Source organism: Rhinopithecus bieti, unplaced genomic scaffold (assembly GCF_001698545.2).
Source record: "Rhinopithecus bieti isolate Rb0 unplaced genomic scaffold, ASM169854v2 scaffold_28517, whole genome shotgun sequence".
Lineage (NCBI taxonomy): Eukaryota > Metazoa > Chordata > Mammalia > Primates > Cercopithecidae > Rhinopithecus > Rhinopithecus bieti.
In genome coordinates, this window is record NW_016813121.1 from 144,910 (window position 1) to 162,852 (window position 17,943).

Consider the following 17,943-nt stretch of genomic DNA (forward strand, 5'->3'; position numbering starts at 1 on the left):
AAAAAAAAAAAAAAAAAAAAAAAAAAAAAAAGAAGAAGAAGAAGGAAGAAGAAGGGGATGGTCAACTATGTCCAGTGGTGCCAAGAAGTCCATTAAGGAGGAGACTGATATTGCTCATTGGATTTGGAGACATGGTATGCTCTTAGCAAAGGAAATCCCATTGGGATGGTTGGATGGAAATTGTATTGGGAAGAGTTGGTGAGTACATGACACCCACGAAATCTGTTTGTAAACTGAAGTAGAGGGTGAAGGTTCTTCCCACATGTAAGCTGCTTAGCTTTCACGTCCACACAGTAGGTGATGTTATACACATAGCTTTCTCTTTGAGAAAGGAACTAAGTGTATTAGTACAATATCAAGGGAAATCATGCCTCTTACTAAACCTTGGCCTGTAGCTGGCTAACTAGACACACCATTGTAACCTTTGAAAAAAGCCAAGGGCATATACCCTAATGTCCCCCAAACCTTGTGTTCTGGGATACAGACTATGCTCAGGCCGCCCTTTTGCAAACATACACTTATCAAAATAGAGACTAAATGAACCTGAAAGGAGATGAGCACATATAAGCATTCTACTACTAAAGAACAGAGTTACTCTTAATGGTGGATGATAGATGGCAATGCCAACTTTCAGGAGGACTATCATTGCAAATTTTATTGTGATTATTACTCTGCTCATCTCCATGAGATACAGAGTTGCAATAAGGATAGAATGTCATCAGTAACCTACTCCCTGAACTGTAGAAGTACAGATTAAAAACCCTTAAGTGTAACTTTAAGAGCCTGCCTTCATAAATCTGTATTTTCAGTTGTAGAGGTGGTAAGACTTATCTTTGCTGACCTTATTTGATTAGATGATTCATCTCTTGCACAAACAAAAATATAAGCTAAATATTTATTTAACACAAACATGGGACACAATACCAATTAAAGAACTGCCTTGAAGATATTTTTTTTTTTATTTAATTTTCCATTGCCTTGAAATCAGGCCCTGCAGTAGCATTGTGTCACGGCAGTTCAGTACTATCAGATTACAGGGGAACATTTGTTTGTACACAATGGGATCAAGTTTTCCAAAACACACTGCACATGTGGGTGGCGTTGATAACCTTTTATCCGTCTTTTCTTGTTGTTAAGTCACTGTGGGTCTTAGCCTTTAAGCAAAAGATTGCCATCTGTATGAAAACATTGAGTTCCTAACTGCTCTTATCTAGTCTGTCTTGCATTAATTCACCATGTGGAGGGGTTTCCCTGAGCCCTGGCAAAACAATGCCAGGGGTGCATTCCAATTGCAGACAGAGGGAAGCCCTGTGGAATGAGTCAGTTTTGTTGTTGCTTTTTTTTTTTTTTTTTTTTTTGAGACGGAATCTCACTGCGACACCCAGGCTGGAGTGCAATGGCATGATCTTGGCTCACTGCAACCTCTGCCTCCGGGTTTCAAGTGATTCTCCTGCCTCAGCCTCCCAAGTAGCTGGGACTACAGGTACATGCCACCATGCCCGGCTGATTTTTGTATTTTTAGTAGAGATGGGGTTTCACCATATTGGCCAGGCTGGTCTCGAACTCCTGACCTCAAGTGATACACCCGCCTCAGCCTCCCAAAATGCTGGGGTTACAGGCGTGAACCACTGCACCCAGCCCAGTTTGTTGTATATTCAAATGTTATGGGAGAAAAATTGGCAAAGCTCATTTTACATTAGGTTGTTCTCAAGTCTCACAGTTCTGTGGTTCTACCATGTATCAGGTAAGATCCAAAATAATATTTGACTATTTTAATAATAATAACAATAATGGACCAATCAGAACAATCTCTGTCCACTGTGCAGGAGCAGGGCCTGGGGGTCTCCTGCTGTGCCAGGCCTTAGCAGTGTCATTGCTGGATCATAGGGAAGTCTGTGGAGGATCCCAGGAAAGGGAGTGGATGGCTAAGGCAGAGTTGGGGAGGCAATCCAGGGGCTGGAGGAAGCAGCTATTCGCAATGTGACTTAAAATATTCCAACATTACAGTAACTGCCAGGGCCACCTTAGGCTTCTGCACTTCCTCCCTTTATGGCCCCCATCCATTCCATCTCTCTGAGAAATGGCTTTGCTGTCCTTAGCCCGTTACTTCTCTTCTGAATCTTCATTTCCTTCTCTAGGGATTTTGTTAGATTTTGGCCATATAATGTGTGTACTACTTAGAAAGAAAAAAAAAAAAACAACAACAAGTATTACTTTATCCCCCCACCCTCAACCCCAAGAAATACAGTACCCTGAGAAGTGCTTGCTAGTTCAAGATTTCCTTACTCTGGACAGTTTGACTTTAGTCCTCACCTCATTATGAAAAGTATTCTGTAGAGGCAAACCCATAACATTTGCCCCAGTCCTCACTCTCCCTGGCCTGCGGTGGGTACCTGCTCCATTTGTGCATGGCCTCCTCCTCTGCAGGGCTCCCTTTCCCTTTCCTGGTTCTCAAGGCTCCAGAGCTTATGCCTTTTCTCCTCCTATGCTCCCATCCTCATCATCCTGCAGCTGCCTCACTGTGTGCCCTGCCAGATACCTCTCCTGGGACTACAGCTCTTCTCTCTTGACACCTTCTCATAGTGAGCTCATCCACTTCCATAGTTTTAATTATCAGTTTATGTGAGAACTCCCAGAACTGTATTTCCAGTCTCTGACCTTTATGGCATATTGCTTCTTTTCTTGTCCCCAAAGATATCTCTTTCCTCTGCATTCCTATTTCCCCTCTTTGCTAGATATTAGGCAAGCCTTTTCAACTATACTATTTCCACTTGAGTGTAAATTCAGATCATCGAAAACTGAATTTGTCTCCTCTCCCACTGCTCTCTCCTAAGTCATCCCTTCCCAGATTTGCCAACTCTTGGCTTCATTCTCCAGTTTCCTAGGCTCACAGCTTCACAGGTGTCCTTGGACAAAAGAAGTGGTGCGGAAGTAGAAGCAGCAATTCGACCAGGCACTAAGTCATGTTACCTGCTGCTGATGTGCTCAGAGCCCCTCATCGGTTTGGATATTGTCATCTCACCACACTGGTTTGGACATTGGGCCACCACATTGGTTCGGACATTATCATCTTACATCTAGATGGTTGCAATAATCTCCTGAATGGGCCCCTCCCTCCTTTCTTCCCTGATCAATAATCCAACACAACAGCAGGGAATTTATTTGCCCAGAACACTATTCTTCCTAAATTGTGGCTGCGTGTCATATTTAAATACTTTAAATGTTGCAAATGCCCAGAGAATATTTAAGCTAATTCACCAGGCAAGCATGATCACCATGACCCAATGTAAAATGAGCTCTATCAATTTTTCTCCCATAACACTTGGGTATAGAACAAACTGACCCACTCCCAGCTTTTATTGTACCTTCTTTCGTCATAAATATTAACAGAAAATACTGGTGGAATGCATTGCTACCTTGAAGCTTCTTCTCACACTATTCTTGGCAGCTGAAATGCTCTGTTTCTCCTTTCTAAGCTTTACTCATCATTTCAGGTCTTGCTTATTCATTCGGTAACAACAATTGCTATCATTTATCAAGCACTTGCTGTGTGCCAGACACTTGCCATATGGCAAGCATTAGGTTAAGCACTACACATGCACTAGACTCATTTAGTCCTTATAATCCTGTGTTTTGAGAAGTATCATCATCTTCATTTTACAGATGAAGAAACTGAGCCGTTGCTAAACAAACGCTGAGCTTTGGCTAAATAAACACACTTGGCAACTGGCCAAGTTTGTCTCCAAAGTCTGAACTCCGATCTTCATGACATATTGTCTCTTATCTTGTCTTCCCCAGAGATATATCTTTCCACTGCATGCACTGCATTTCTCTCCTCAGCTACTCATCTGGTCCTGCCATGTGGATGACTTTTCAGCACTGTGTGTTTTTCGTGCCTAGCACAGCAATTAGGCATATGGATTCTGAAGTCAGACTGCCTGAGATAGAATCCTAACGTGCCTCTATTTGCTGGCTTTTTGTCTCAGGTAATTTACTTAACTTTTCTGGATTCCCCTATCTGTAAAATGGGGAGTATGATTTTATCTGAGGCATAGGATTATTGGAACAACTAAATGGGCTAACAATCGTCTTTATAAAACACTGAGTAAGGTGCCTGGCACATAGCAAGTACTCGATAAATATTGTTTGTTATTTCTCCTAATGCTATCCCTCCACTAACCCTCACACACAGGCCCATGTGTGTGATGCTCCCCACCCCGTGTCCATGCGTTCTCATTGTTCAACTCCCACTTATGAGTGAGAACATGCAGTGTTTGGTTTTTTCTTAGAAATACCTGATGTAAACGACTAATTGATGGACGCAGCAAACCAACATGGCACATGTATGCCTATGTAACAAATCTGCACATGCATATGTACCCCAGAACTTAAAGTATAACAATTAAAAAAAATCAGTCAAAAAAAGTGTTTGTTATTAAAATTCTCAATGCCTGTAACCTGCTTTCCACTAAGAGTCTAAGTTGATTAAGAAGAAAGGTTCTCTGCCTTTGCAATTCCACGGCACTTAGCAAGTCACTCCACAGTAGGTGATTCCACTAGGCTGTAATTTTAAAAATTTCACATTGGCGATTATCTTTTAGGAAATAGGGAAGATTCCAATTATTTTAACCATCATGACCAGAGTCACACCATGTGATCTGAAGTGTTGAGCTGATAAGTAACTTGTGAATCATGGTGTGCCCATAGCTAATATGTATATTTAACTCAACCATCTTTATTAGAGCACCTACTCTGTGCAGAAACTCATAGGTCCTGGGGAAACTGACATAAATACTGAACAGGCTCTGTAGCCCTCTCTATGAAGGAGACAAACATTGCACTGACGAGAGATACTAACTTGAACTGTATCAAGAAATGTCAGTGGGGAAAAGGCTTTAGGGGAACATGTTATAATTAAAAAACAGCTGTGACTTATTGTCTATTCATATTTAGTGCAACCCAGAAAGTGGCAGCCCATGCAAAGGATAATTAGTATTTCTTTTTTCCCCCTTTCTCTTGGGATTGGGATACAACATGGCAAAATGACCTTGAACAAAAAGTATGATCCGATAGTCATCTGGCATTAGAAAAGCACATCCTGTTTATCTAGAACATTTAATCTGCCTTTGTAAAATCTGCAAGTCTCAGGGAGCCTACGTATCTACAGTGAAGTCAGCAGGGATGTTCCAATTAAAACTGGAAAGTCAGTGCCATTGTTGGAGGTGTCGGAAATCTCTTCATTCTGACGTGCAGATGTGTCTGCTCCTCCAAAAAACAGCAGCAGCCAGAATTCTAATGATCTGCACTGCTGCTGACACTTTTGGCCCTAATTACTTGGCTTCATAAACAGCCGTTGTTTCTGCTTCTCAGTGTAGCCACTGTATCTCATACAGCCCAGACTCAGTGAATCTCAACCCCAGCTGCCTTATAGAATCACTTTGGAGATTAAAAACAACAAACAAACAAAAAATCTAACCATGCCCTGGCCCTGTCCTCGGAGATTCTGATTCAGTTTCTCTGGCAAAGTGTCTTGACATTGTTTTCTTTTTGTTAAGTTCTTAGGGTGACACTGATGGACAGCAGGTGACAGAACCTGCTAATATCTGGACAAGGCAATAGTTTAGTCTAACTTTAGATTCCCAGCAAAACATCTACCATGTGGCTACAAAGCTGACAGAATCCAGTCAATCACGTTAATTCTCTATTCCACTTGACTTTTATCCTCATAGTACTGACAAAAACAATGGGACTGCAAAGACAGCAATCTGAGTTTCTTCTCATCTCAGTCCTCCAAAAAAATTCATTGTGCCATGTGAGGAAAATAAATTAACCTCTGAACCTCTTGTTTTTGTATTCCATTAGATGAGAATAAGTTGCCTGCTTTACCTGTGACATGGAGAAAGAAGAGGCATAAAAGTCTTTTGATAGCTAAAAAGTTGCATATAAATACAAGAGATTGAATGCATAATATTTAGGAGGAGACAGATTAGTCTCATTAACCTGAGGAGGTGGGACCCCATGGATATTTTTTAACTGCTCCAAAATGCCCCCAAGTACCCCATAGCACAGTAAGTGAGGTTACTATATCACAGTCAATAAACCCACACTCAGTGAGTGAGGCAGTGTTAGTCTACAGGACCTCAGTGGAGGTCTCTCATGTGGCTAACACTGTGCACTAGGAAGAAATGATTCATCAGAGTAGCCAGAGATCTGGAGAAGGGACAAAGGCAGGCAAATTTTACAGAACATCCAAAATCATCAAGGCCTAATGGCCCTATAGTTTGGGGTGGAGAAATCCTGTAAAGAACAAGAAAATATGAAATAGCTACTGAAAGTGTTTGTAATTATTCTTGGATTTGACATTGTTTATTTATACCTTTTTCCCAAAGACTCTCTCCATAAGCTGTGTCAACTTGTTCACAGTGATGTTTTCCTTATTTGCCTGTCTCTTAACATTGTTGGTGCGGAGGGGAAGGCCATCTTTTTACAGAAGACTAAAAGAGATGGAAAATGAACCCATCTGTTAAATGTATTTATTATCCACTGAATAAAAGGGCAGTCTCTCCTATCTTTACCTTCTCTGGGACATTAGCTATTATCTATCTAGTTAATTTCCTGTTATTTTATTTTCTCCCCTTTCATTTCTAGAATAAGAAACCTCTGGTGGCCTTCAAGGGAAAACCCCAAACCACTAATTGGTAAATCTAGAATTTAATCCTTAGGAGGTTATTATTAACATTATTAATTGTCAAAGCCAAAACCAACACAAAATAGTAATGGTAAACATGAGTAAAACTCTTTTAGACTTTTCTAAGAGTTAAAAGTGCTATTCATGTTTCCCATGCATCATTTTACCCTTTCACTGAGAGGAAGGAGTTTAGGATCATCACATGAACTTGACAATGAGAATTTACTGTACTCCTGTGCCCCAGCTTGTCCTAAGAGCTCAGAAGAACAGAAAATAAAGCCCTTAACTGGTAACACAGAAAACAATTGATAGAGTAATCTTTGGGGAGGGGAAAAGATTGTATATTGGGGGTGCAATTGAGAACTGTTAAGAGAAGACCCGTTGCAGTGACTCACGCCTGTAATTCCAGCATTTCGGGAGGCCGAGGTGGGTGAATAATCTGAGGTCAGGAGTTCGAGACCAACCTGGCTAACATGGTGAAACCTCATCTCTACTAAAAATACAAAAATTAGCAGGGTGTGGTGGCAGGTGCCTGTAATCCCAGTTACTCAGGAGGCTGAGGCAGGATGATCACTTGAACCCAGGAGGCAGAAATTGTAATGAACCAAGATCGTGCCACTGCACTCCAACCTGGGTGACAGAGCGAGACTCCATCTCAAAGAAATAAAAATAAAAATAAAACCTATTTAGAGTTATTCTTTTATGATAGGAATATAGTCAAGTATTATTTGTGTAATTCAAAATAACCTTCATTGAAAACCAACTACATTAGCCCTTTATGAAAGAAAAACTGCTATAGTGAAGTGGTGTGGCTTGGCTTTCTGAAGTATGAGAAAACATGGTTTAAGCAAACTGCACATGATAGAGTTGCTCCTTTCAAAAGGAGTCGGCCTGGCCCTGAAGCCCCCGCACTTTTACTGACCTCCTTCCTAACACTGACTACAAACTCCTTCCCCCTCAGTCCTGGGTGGGAGGCTGCAGCCTACATTTTACATTTCTAAGGTCATCCCTTGCCCTTTGGAATGACTCTCCCGGAGCTGAGCGAATACCCAGGGCTCCTCCTGCAACTGGGATGCAGCCTCTTCCTTCTTCAACCCGACCACAGCAATGGCCGCCTGGCCCTGAAATGCTCTTGGAAAGAGCAGCAGCTCAGTAGCTCAGGAATGCATTGGTTTTTATAGTATTTTCTGGTTTAAGGATGAGAGAACTTGTTTGGGAAAAAAAAAAAAAAAAAAAAAAAAAGGTCTGTTATAAAGAAAATCCTAAAGGATCCCAGCTAGTTAGTTGCTCGATACTTCATCTCCTTTAACATAGTCTCATTAACTGGACCAACAGTGTGCACAACAGTCTTGACTGGATGTACTTTACCTTCCCAACATACATATCATAGCTACGCAAAAGAATAGCAGGCAAAGAGGATCGTAAGTGGAAGATGTCTTAAGAGAAGTGATTTAGGAGCCCCTGATCTCTTGCTACAAAGGGAGACAGAGCGACAGACCGTAGTAGGAGAAATGTCTGTTACCTGTCCAGCACTGCGGTCCCCCGGCTGGCTCCTGCTCTGATCAGATGCCTAAAAGCTTCCCAGTTTCCACTATGGGGCCATTTGTCCTGCGCCTCCTGGGCAGGGGGCCTCACGCCCAGTGAAGGGAGAACCAAGCAAGACTCATTTCGTGTTTTCAGGCAGGACTGGCAGCTCCGCTTTCACGCTCAGCCTCACTGAGGCCTCCCCCAGCTATGATCCTCCCAGCCTCACAGAGTCATCCCTGAGAGCCGCGCTGCTGTTTTAAAAACAAAAAGTGATTTCCTGGTCCTCTTCCCCGGATGGCGTGTGCAATTTCCCTCACGCCCATGGGAAGTCCTTCAGATCCTTCTTATCTGGAAACCTCTCCACCAAGTGGACAGACTTGTTTAGTCAATGCCCCTAGTTCTCACTTTCCTTTCTCCAAAGAAAAAAATCAGAAAAGCAAAACCAGAGCAAACCAAACATAGGTTAGAGCTAATGAGAGGTACAAGACGCCTGGTTTCAACTTAAAAGATGACCACTAAATTAGATTGTAATTTCAGAGTGGAAGGAAAATTAAGATAAGCGATGAATTCTTTGTCTTTAGCAGTGCCAAGAAAGCAGAGAATAAAAGAATCCGCAGAAGAGAAGAGATCTAAGGAAGTTGTTTAGTCCTCCCCCGTGGGAGGGCTGTACCTTAAAAATGCCACATTGGAGGGATGTCCAGTTCTCCTAGGTTTCCAGGGAAACTCCGTGAGTATTTGTGTATCAAACTATAAATTTAGTGGTACTTAAAATACCACTCGGTAACACGGATATTTAAAGATAATGAGATATATGGTAAAGGCCTGGTTGGCAGGCTGCATTCAGGTTGTTGGGTTTAAAGATGATATAGTCAGCTCTTTTTTGAACTGGAAGTGACCCCACTGATCCTCATTTTACAAGAGAGGAAACTGAGGCCCAAGGAGAAACCTTCCCAAGGTCAGAACACAGATGGAGAATGCTGTTTGACTCTCTACTCTGGAGCTCTGCCCACAGAAAATTTGATGAATGGCCTGGAATCGGCATTGGAAATAAATGCTTCAGGTGAGTCGAATGCAGGTAGTCCCAAGAGTAACTTCAGAGAATTCCTCATAGTGTCAAAGAAAGGACTCTGGAGTCAGACTGTAGGAATTGACGCTTCAGTCCCACCAATTTTATGTGGCCACGTACACATTACTTGACCCTATTGAGATTCAATATTGTTTTGTTTTTAGACAGAGTCTCACTCTGTTGCCCAGGCTAGAGCCCAGTGGTGTGATCTTGGCACACTGCAACCTCTTCCTCCCGGGTTCAAGCGATTCTTACACATTACTTGACCCTATTGAGATTCAATGTTGTTTTGTTTTTAGATGGAGTCTCGCTCTGTCGCCCAGGCTAGAGTCCAGTGGCGCGATCTTGGCTCGCTGCAACCTCTTCCTCCTGGGTTCAAGTGATTCTCTTGCCCCAGGCTTCCAAGTAGCTGGGACTATAGGTGCCTACCAGCACATCTGGCTAATTTCTGTATTTTTTTTTTAATAGAGACGGGGTCTCTCCATGTTGGTCAGGCTGGTCTCAAACTCCTGACCTCAGGTAATCCCCTGACTCAGCCTCCCAAAGTGCTGGGATTACAGGCATGAGCCACTGCTCCTGGCCCCGAGATTCAGTTTTATTATGTGTGAAAGTGGGATGATAATAGTACTGAGTTTACAGACTCTGCTGAAACTGAAGAGGAAGAGTTTAGTAACTGTTCATTGTTCTCTGGAGCCCTGGGCTCCAGTGCCTCGAAGTTCATCCTCTCTCCCCTCCAGCTGTCTTCCCTTCTTGTCATGCTATCAGACTAGGGCAAGTCAGCAACCACCAGCGGGACTTAGGCTTGAGATCAGAGTATTTGGGCAAGAAGAGGATGAACTTCAAAATGTTATTATTCCACTTCTAGATACTGATTCTCAACTGTAGTCTATAGCTTGGATTGGATACACCCTGACTTAAGAAACAGCCTGCTGAGAGACACAGTTCCTGGGCAAATGCTGCCTGTTTTCCTGCTTGTGTTTTGGTTGTTGGGTGCAGCAGGCTCTCTAATATGGAATGGGCGTTGTCAAAGTGGCTGTCCGTTTCCTTCTCTGAGGAGCAATTCTTCTCGCCCACAGTTCCCTGCTTGTTGTTAGGAACACTGTGTGCTCGCTGCACACACATTACAATGAAAACAAAAGCAAATAAAAAATGGAACCACCATATGGCCCCAGCAGCAACCCAGAATGAACTGTGGATGGAGAGACCCTGCCCTGTCATAGCTACGGCTGGAATTGACTGTCACAGAGGCCGTTTTCCCGAATTCTAAAACGTTGGTGTTGGTGGCTGAACCCAAACTTCTTCAACCAAACTGCAAATGTAGTCAGAATAATTCACCAGTCAGGTTATCTGTGTTTCTTAATATGAAATATCTCTCATGACTATAAGGTACAGTCTCATTAGAGACAAAGCTCCTACTTTCTCATGAAGAAATTTCAGCACCAAATAAATACGTATTTTCCAGCATGTTCCCAGCTGTTTCACTTCTGCCCTTCTTTCACTCTGCCCTTCTCCTTTCTTCACACAGGTAACATTTAGTCTCCTTTTAAGTTCCAAGTGTTATTTCTTCCAAGGACTCTCCTATTTCTCCCAGTCTGAGCCAAGTATTTCTTTTCCCTGATCCCACACTGCCAGATGCATGTCTTTTTGAAGTTACCACACTGCATTCAAACAAAATCCATTTGTTTGAATGGAGCACCTTGAAGGCAGACACTGGTCTCATTTATGTTATGCCCAGCTCCTATTATAGTGCTGGTATATAGTGGGTTATCAATAAAAGCAAGTGAAATTAAACTCTCCATTTCATTTTCCATTGCTGCTCCCTCCTCTTAACATAAGAGTGTCTCACAGCTCAGTCTTTGAAACCCTTCTTTGTTGACACTTATTTCCCAGGTGATCTCTACTAGTTTTGGCTTAAATCTTTTTGCTGATGACTTCCAAATGTCTATCTCTATCACAGACCTCTCATCTGAATTCCTGACTCATGTAATCAACTGCCTACTTGATATCTCCATTCAGTTGTTCAGTAGGCCCTCCAACAGAACATGTCCCAAACTAAACTCCCGATCATCCCTCCCAAACTAGCTATACCACCAGTCTCTCCCATATTAGCAAAGGGCATCTCCATCCTTCCAGTTACCCAGATCAAAACCCTGAGAGTCATCTTTGAGTCCTCCCTTGCACACTTTACATTTAATTTGCCATCAAATCTTGTTAGCTCTATTTTCAAAATATATGCATAATCTGGCACTTCTTACCCCTTCTGCTGCTGTCATTCTCAACCAAGCCATCACTGTCTCTTGACTGGATAATTACCAGTGTCTTCCCTGTCTCTGTGCATCTCCTCTTGCCCTTTATAGTCTGTTTTGAAAACTGCAGCTAGAATGGTCTTTATAAAATACAAGTTATATAAAGTCCACCTGTGCTCAACTCATCTCCTGCAGTCAGAGCACAAGTCCTTTCAACAGCCAGTGAGACCTACATGATCTGCACCACCTTCTGTCCCCATTGTTCATGCTATTGCAGGCACACTGGCCTTCTTGCAGACCAGGCAGTCTTGCATTTCAGGGTCTTCATACTTGCTGTTCTCTCTGCCTTCCAGGGATGCTCTTTGTACAGATTTCCTCAAGACTCACTCCGTCACCTCATTCTCACTTTTGCCCCAATATTGCTGTCTTAGTGAGGCCTTCATTGATAGCCATGTCTTACATTTCATCCCTCCACGTCACCCCCACTTGCTTTAGTTTTCCATATCATCTCTGGTACACTATATTACACTTTTAAATTTTGCTGGATGTATCCACCTTGCATCCCTGCACTAGAGGGTAAGCTCCCAAGTTGAGTGCAGTGGCTCATGCCTGTAATCCCAGCACTTTGGGAGGCTGAGGCAGGTGGATCACTTGAGGTCAGGAGTTCGAAACCAGCCTGGCCAACATGGTGAAACCCTATCTCTACTAAAAAATACAAAAATTAGCAGGGAGTGTTTGCTGGTGCCTGTAATCCCAGCTACTCAGGAGGCCGAGGCAGAAGAATCGCTTGAATCTGAGAGGCAGAGGTTGCAGTGAGCCCAGATTGCGCCATTGCACTCCAGCCTGGGCGACAAGAGCAAAACTCTGTTGCCTGCTTAACTGATTCATTGCAGAGGAGTATTTGAAAGTGCAATGCACAAGTGAAGTTATTAATGCCACAGCCCTGGCCAGCATAGCTAAAGTACATATTAGTTCAACTTGCGAAATTCTCCTAACTCCACATCTTGGCAGGGTAAGCCCTGCTTTTATAAATTTTCTCTTATTTTTTAATCCATAACCAGATGTTGGTAACCCTTTTGACCCAAGGGTAACCCTTTTGACCCAGCTCTCTTTTGGTATTTCTACATTGAGGCCAAGAAAGTTCTCCTTTGGCACTGACCTGTCCTTATGCAAGGAAGGAACTGGCAAATAACTGGGCAGTTTCATAGTATACAAATGGTCTTATTCTTATCTCGGGTGTGTATATTTTGGCAGAGCCTCCACTAATGGAATTGGTCATATTTGTGCTTAGCTGCAGCCACCCAGATTTTATTTGCACTTACTGCTACTGCACCCTTTCCACCAATAGACGGTGTTATTACACCTTCTTTGTACATGCGTCTCTCAGACATTGATGTTGTTTTGCTATGGAAGATTGCAAAGTTTCCATCTTTTGAGCCAGCTGGACACAGTTGACAGCTCCCTTCCAGCACTTCTTATGACTTCAGTGATGGCCCCAGCTTCTGCCAGAAATCCAAGTCACCCTCCAAGTGGGACCCTTTTCTGGACTCTATTCCTAGCACTACCCCCTCTGCCATCTCCTGGAAGAGGAAGAGACAGCACCTCTGGTGAGGGGGGACAGTGAGGATTTGAGGTATGGTTCATTGAGGTGTCATCCACACTTCTCTCTTGACCCTTATTGATCTATTCTTGGAGAGTGCTGACCACCAATGGCCTGTGAGCCATCCACAGCCTTCATATTCCACTTTCAATTCTTAGAGATGACATGCTGTCTACGTAGCAGGAAGTCATTTCTGATCCCCATGGCATGACATATGTCAACCACATGCCTCAGCTGTGATGCACAGAATTTCAGTCATCGACTTGTCATTGACTCTTCCTCCCTCAGTCCCCTCCAACCCAGTCCCATGGAGAAGAGCAGGTATTTGAGGACATGGCATTCTTTCTTGTCTTGGCCTAGGAGGGAATCTATTTAGAAGGAAGCTACACTTTTCCTCTCAATGTACACATGTCATTTTGTCCATGTACGCTGGGCAGTCACTCCTGTTTTAACCTCTGCTTCTTTACCGTGCATCCTGGGTGCGGGCGCTCTGCACTGGTGGGTACTGTATACTGCAGTAACAGCGAGGTTGATCTGCAAACATCAGGCAGAATCCTAGCTTGGGACTGCAAAGCCCTGTCCTCACAACACCATCTCCCATCCAAATTCCATCATTCTATGCTATTTTCAGTGCTTCAGCTTTTCCTTTGACTCCCAAAAAAGTTTCCCTCATTTTTACCTCTGATTGTAGAGATAATTTCCTCAGAATTTATCAAGGAAATTAGTGAACAGTCACAATGCCAAAACCACTAGACAAATATGTAGTAAGGGTCATCCACGCCAGGAGAAAATCAGAATCAAATAATGTTAGAGCAAAGGGTGGGTGGGGGGTGCAGCTGGTGATCATTTGTTCCAAATATCTAGTATTAAAGTTGAAAGGCTTAACCAAGGTCACAAGCAGCATTAGTGTCAGAGACAGACTTAGAATTTAGATCTTCTGTCTCTGCATCCCATGCTGTTACCTTATGCTCTGGTGACCCCCAGCCCCCACCAACACATGCATTCCCATCCCCAATTTTCTGGTAGAAGAAATAGTGGTTCTAAGTAGAATAAGGACACATGGAGGTAAAGTCCTGTTACACCTCTGTACTGATGAGAACAATAAAAAATCTGTCAGCATTTATCCCCTCTTTATTTAGTTAACACAAATAACACATCTGATGCAAGCCAGCAACAGAATTTCCTTGTTAACATCATTATCACAGAAGTAGACCAGCAACAGTTAAGCAGTCTCTTTTCCATCCACAACCCCCAAGTCCCATCCACTCACCTAGGTCCCAGCTTTCACAGAGTACTCAGAACAACATCATAACAGGTGATAAAGGCCTGAAACCTCCTTCTCAGACAACACCCATAGACAAAGCTTTGTCATCAACAAGTCGACAAGCAAGCTTTACTGCAGAAGGTTCTTGTCGTACCTCCCTAGGCCAGAATTAGGCTCACATCATGCCAAATAGCTGTATTGCCCTCCTGAGACAGAAGTGTAGTCTATGCTCTGGCTAAAATGCTTCAATTTGATTTTTACCTAATTTTACCCAGGGAGATACTGAAAAGTGGGGTGACAACCACAGGAACATTTGAGGGGACGGAAGAACTGACCCAAGTCAGATGGGGGTTTCAGAACGAAGCATAAACCAAATGCCTGCTGTGAATCCTGGTCTATCAAAATTCTAGATAAAATTGCTTTACCCCAGCTTGTGGAAGTTCAGAGCCCACCTCAGGGTGCCTGGGAATTCCTAAGGATTTTTATATTCTCCTGGCCCGGTCAACCCATAGAACTGCCAGATTCCTAGTATGTTGTGTCTGTGTGGCTCTAGATTGGTACAAAAGAAAAACAGCCCTTTTATGAATTTCACCACACACCCAGTAAACGTGAACCTAAAGTTTGGGAGTAAAGGAGTGACTAAAGTCATATTTACAACCAGAAAAATAACCAAGTTGTGATTGGAAGGGTGGATGTTATGATTCTATTGGGATATTTTGACCACCTCTTTGCTGAGCGTTCCACAGACTCCCACCTTCTCTAGTGCCAGCTACCCACCATCTCGCTGACCTCTCTTCCCTTCTTCCCTGTAATCTCCACTCTTCTCCCGTTGGCTCCTCTATCTATGGGGGTAACAAACATATTCCACCCCTCACTTTATGCATGAGACCTCTACTCTCTTAGAGGTCTGAGTCTCAATTGCTTTCTAGGTGTTTATCACAGTATTTTTCTGAAGACAGTTTCTTCCCAAGGAGGACTATTAAGATACCCCTTTCTCTTACCTCTAAATTGGGACAATTTCACAGGTACAGGTTCGGTAGTTATCCATATACCTAATATCTAAGATGAAGTAGTGATTTCTGAGCAGAGAAAGAGGCAATATTAAACTTGGGTTAAACTTGTAGTCTTTTCCTTGAGATGTTTGGCTCATGACTTAGAGCAAGAAATGACACTCTAAACAAATTAGCTCAATGTTTTCAGGGCCTATATTCTTCTTATTGTTTTTTTTATTATCATTATTATTATTTTATTTATTTATTTATTTATTTATTTATTTATTTATTTATTTTGAGATGCGGTTTCACTCTTGTGGCCTAGGCTAGACTGCAGTAGCACCATCTTGGGTCAGTGCAACCTCCGCTTCCTGGGTTCAAGCGATTCTCCTGTCTCAGCCTGTGGAGTAGCTGGAATTACAGGCACTCACCACCATACCCAGCTAATTTTTGTATTTTTTTTTTGAGACGGAATCTCACTCTGTCACCCAGGCTGGAGTGCAGTGGCCGGATCTCAGCTCACTGCAAGCTCCGCCTCCCAGGTTTACGCCATTCTCCTGCCTCAGCCTCCTGAGTAGCTGGGACTATAGGCGCCAGCCACCTCACCCAGCTAGTTTTTTTTTTTTTAGTAGAGATGGGGTTTCACTATGTTGACCAGGTTGGTCTCGAACTCCTGACCTCAGGTGATCCACCCACCTCGGCCTCCCAAGTGCCGAGATCACAGGCGTGAGCCACCGCACCCAGCCTCCAGGGCCTATATTCTTTCATGGAAGAATGTTAAGTAGTTCTCTTTAACATATTAGAATACAGTTTTTAACTGAAAGTGTAGCGAATGGCACCATAGTATGAAAAATAAGATGCCAGGTGACATCAGAAGCATAAACTATCACTTCTGTAGCAGGATTTGGAAAGCAACAGAAAAACCTGTTTATCTGCACCTCATTCCTTAAAATTACACTTTTAGAGACAAATTACTTTAAGTGAAGAAACTACCCCTACTCTGACTCAAATATCTTTGAAATGTTGAGATATTGTTCATTTCCATTTCCAGTGAGTTCCATATTAGTGTGAATTAATTTAAACCAGCAGTTAAAGGTTTAACATGAACAGCAGTAGAGATAACAGGAGAATAATGAGTGTAGAAAGAAGTGGGAAATGGTGTGGGGATGGTATTTCAGACAGCAGTTATTTATAGGCTGGCATGCAGCTTGCATGTAAAAATCATTCTGCCCATTATCAGTGGAACTGTTATGGCCACATAACCTGGCAATCCTATTATTTATGGTAGTTTTCTCACTCCTTGAAAGGGCCATTTCACACCTTCTCCTCTCTCCTCAGTCTTAGCAGTACCCTTGCCTCACATTTCATTGGAAAAACAGTCAATTAAATGAAACATTTGGCTATGTGTGGCATCTCACGCCTGTAATCCCAGCAGTTTGGGAGGCTGAGGCAGGCGGATCCCTTGAGCCCAGGAGTTTGAAACCAGCCTGGGCAACACGGTGTGACCCCATCTCTACAAAACAATACAAAAATTAGCCGGACATAGTGGTGCACACCTGTAGTCCCACCTACCAGGGAGGCTGAGGTAGGAGGATCACTTAAGCCTGGGAAGTCAAGGCTGCAGTGAGTCATGATCACACCACTGCACCCCAGCATGGGCAACAGAGGGAAACACTGTTTTAAAAAAAATAATAAACATTCATCTTTTACATAAAACTTTCAATCTTCTTGCACCTGCCCTACCCATTCTGGCCTTCTTTCTAGTTTGAGAGGATGATAAGGCTTGCCCCTTCTTCCACTGGGCTCCAGATGCTGTCCCCTCTTACTTCCTCAGCATCATCAGCACACAGACATAGGGTATCTCTCTGACATTACGTCTTTCTCTTTCCCCTCATTTACTGCAACATTTTTGTGTTCCCCTTCACAGCTCTTAACTAAAGAGCCAAATACCTAGATTTCATCTCCACCTCTTTAACCTCTCTCTCCAGCCTCAAAATCAGTCAAATCAATCTCCCCTCCCTACTTCTGCATCACAGCTGCTCTCAGGGAGCTCCCCCAGTCTCCTGGTTGCTATAACCAACGGTTCATTAGCTGTTCTCACCTCCCTTAACTCGGTAGCACCATTTGACATAGTTGGCCACTTCTACCTTCTTATAAACCACAAGACATATTCTGTGTCTTCTGTGACACTCACTCTCCTTCTGCCCTGGCAGTCCCTCCTCTCGGTCTCCTTAAGTAGGTGTGCCTAAGACTTGGCCCAGGGGCCCACTGTCCTCTTTCGCCTGTGCTTTCTTCCAGGGTGTCACACTTGAAAGAACCTTCATGATTGAAGGCAAAATAAAAAACATTTTTAGTCACATGAAGACTGGGAGGGTCTGTATCTCACTGACTCTCACTAAAAGAATGACTAACGCCTGTAATCCCAGCTACTCGGGAGGCTGAGGCAGGAGAATCCCTTGAACCAGGGAGGCGGAAGTTGCAGTGAGTCGAGATGGTGCCATTGCACTCCAGCCTGGGTGACAAAGTAAGACTCCGCCTCAAAAAAAAAAAAAAAAAAAAA

The 17,943-nt window shown here is 43.1% G+C and overlaps 1 protein-coding gene across 7 annotated transcripts in view; it reads right to left on the reverse strand.

Annotated features, from left to right (window-relative positions):
• The window catches only part of ADGRF5 (adhesion G protein-coupled receptor F5), a 106,891-nt gene that overhangs the window by 62,134 nt on the left and 26,814 nt on the right, over nt 1–17,943 (reverse strand). For 2 of the 7 annotated variants that reach the window (XM_017847692.1, XM_017847685.1), the window contains exon 1: nt 8,211–8,550. The exons of 2 other annotated variants lie outside the window; for them this stretch is intronic. The gene's annotated coding sequence lies outside the window, so the exon portion shown is untranslated. Of the gene's footprint in view, nt 1–6,376; nt 6,495–8,210; nt 8,552–17,943 lie in introns of those variants that run through there. 3 more of the 7 variants (XM_017847687.1, XM_017847689.1, XM_017847690.1) reach the window with 3 other exon arrangements.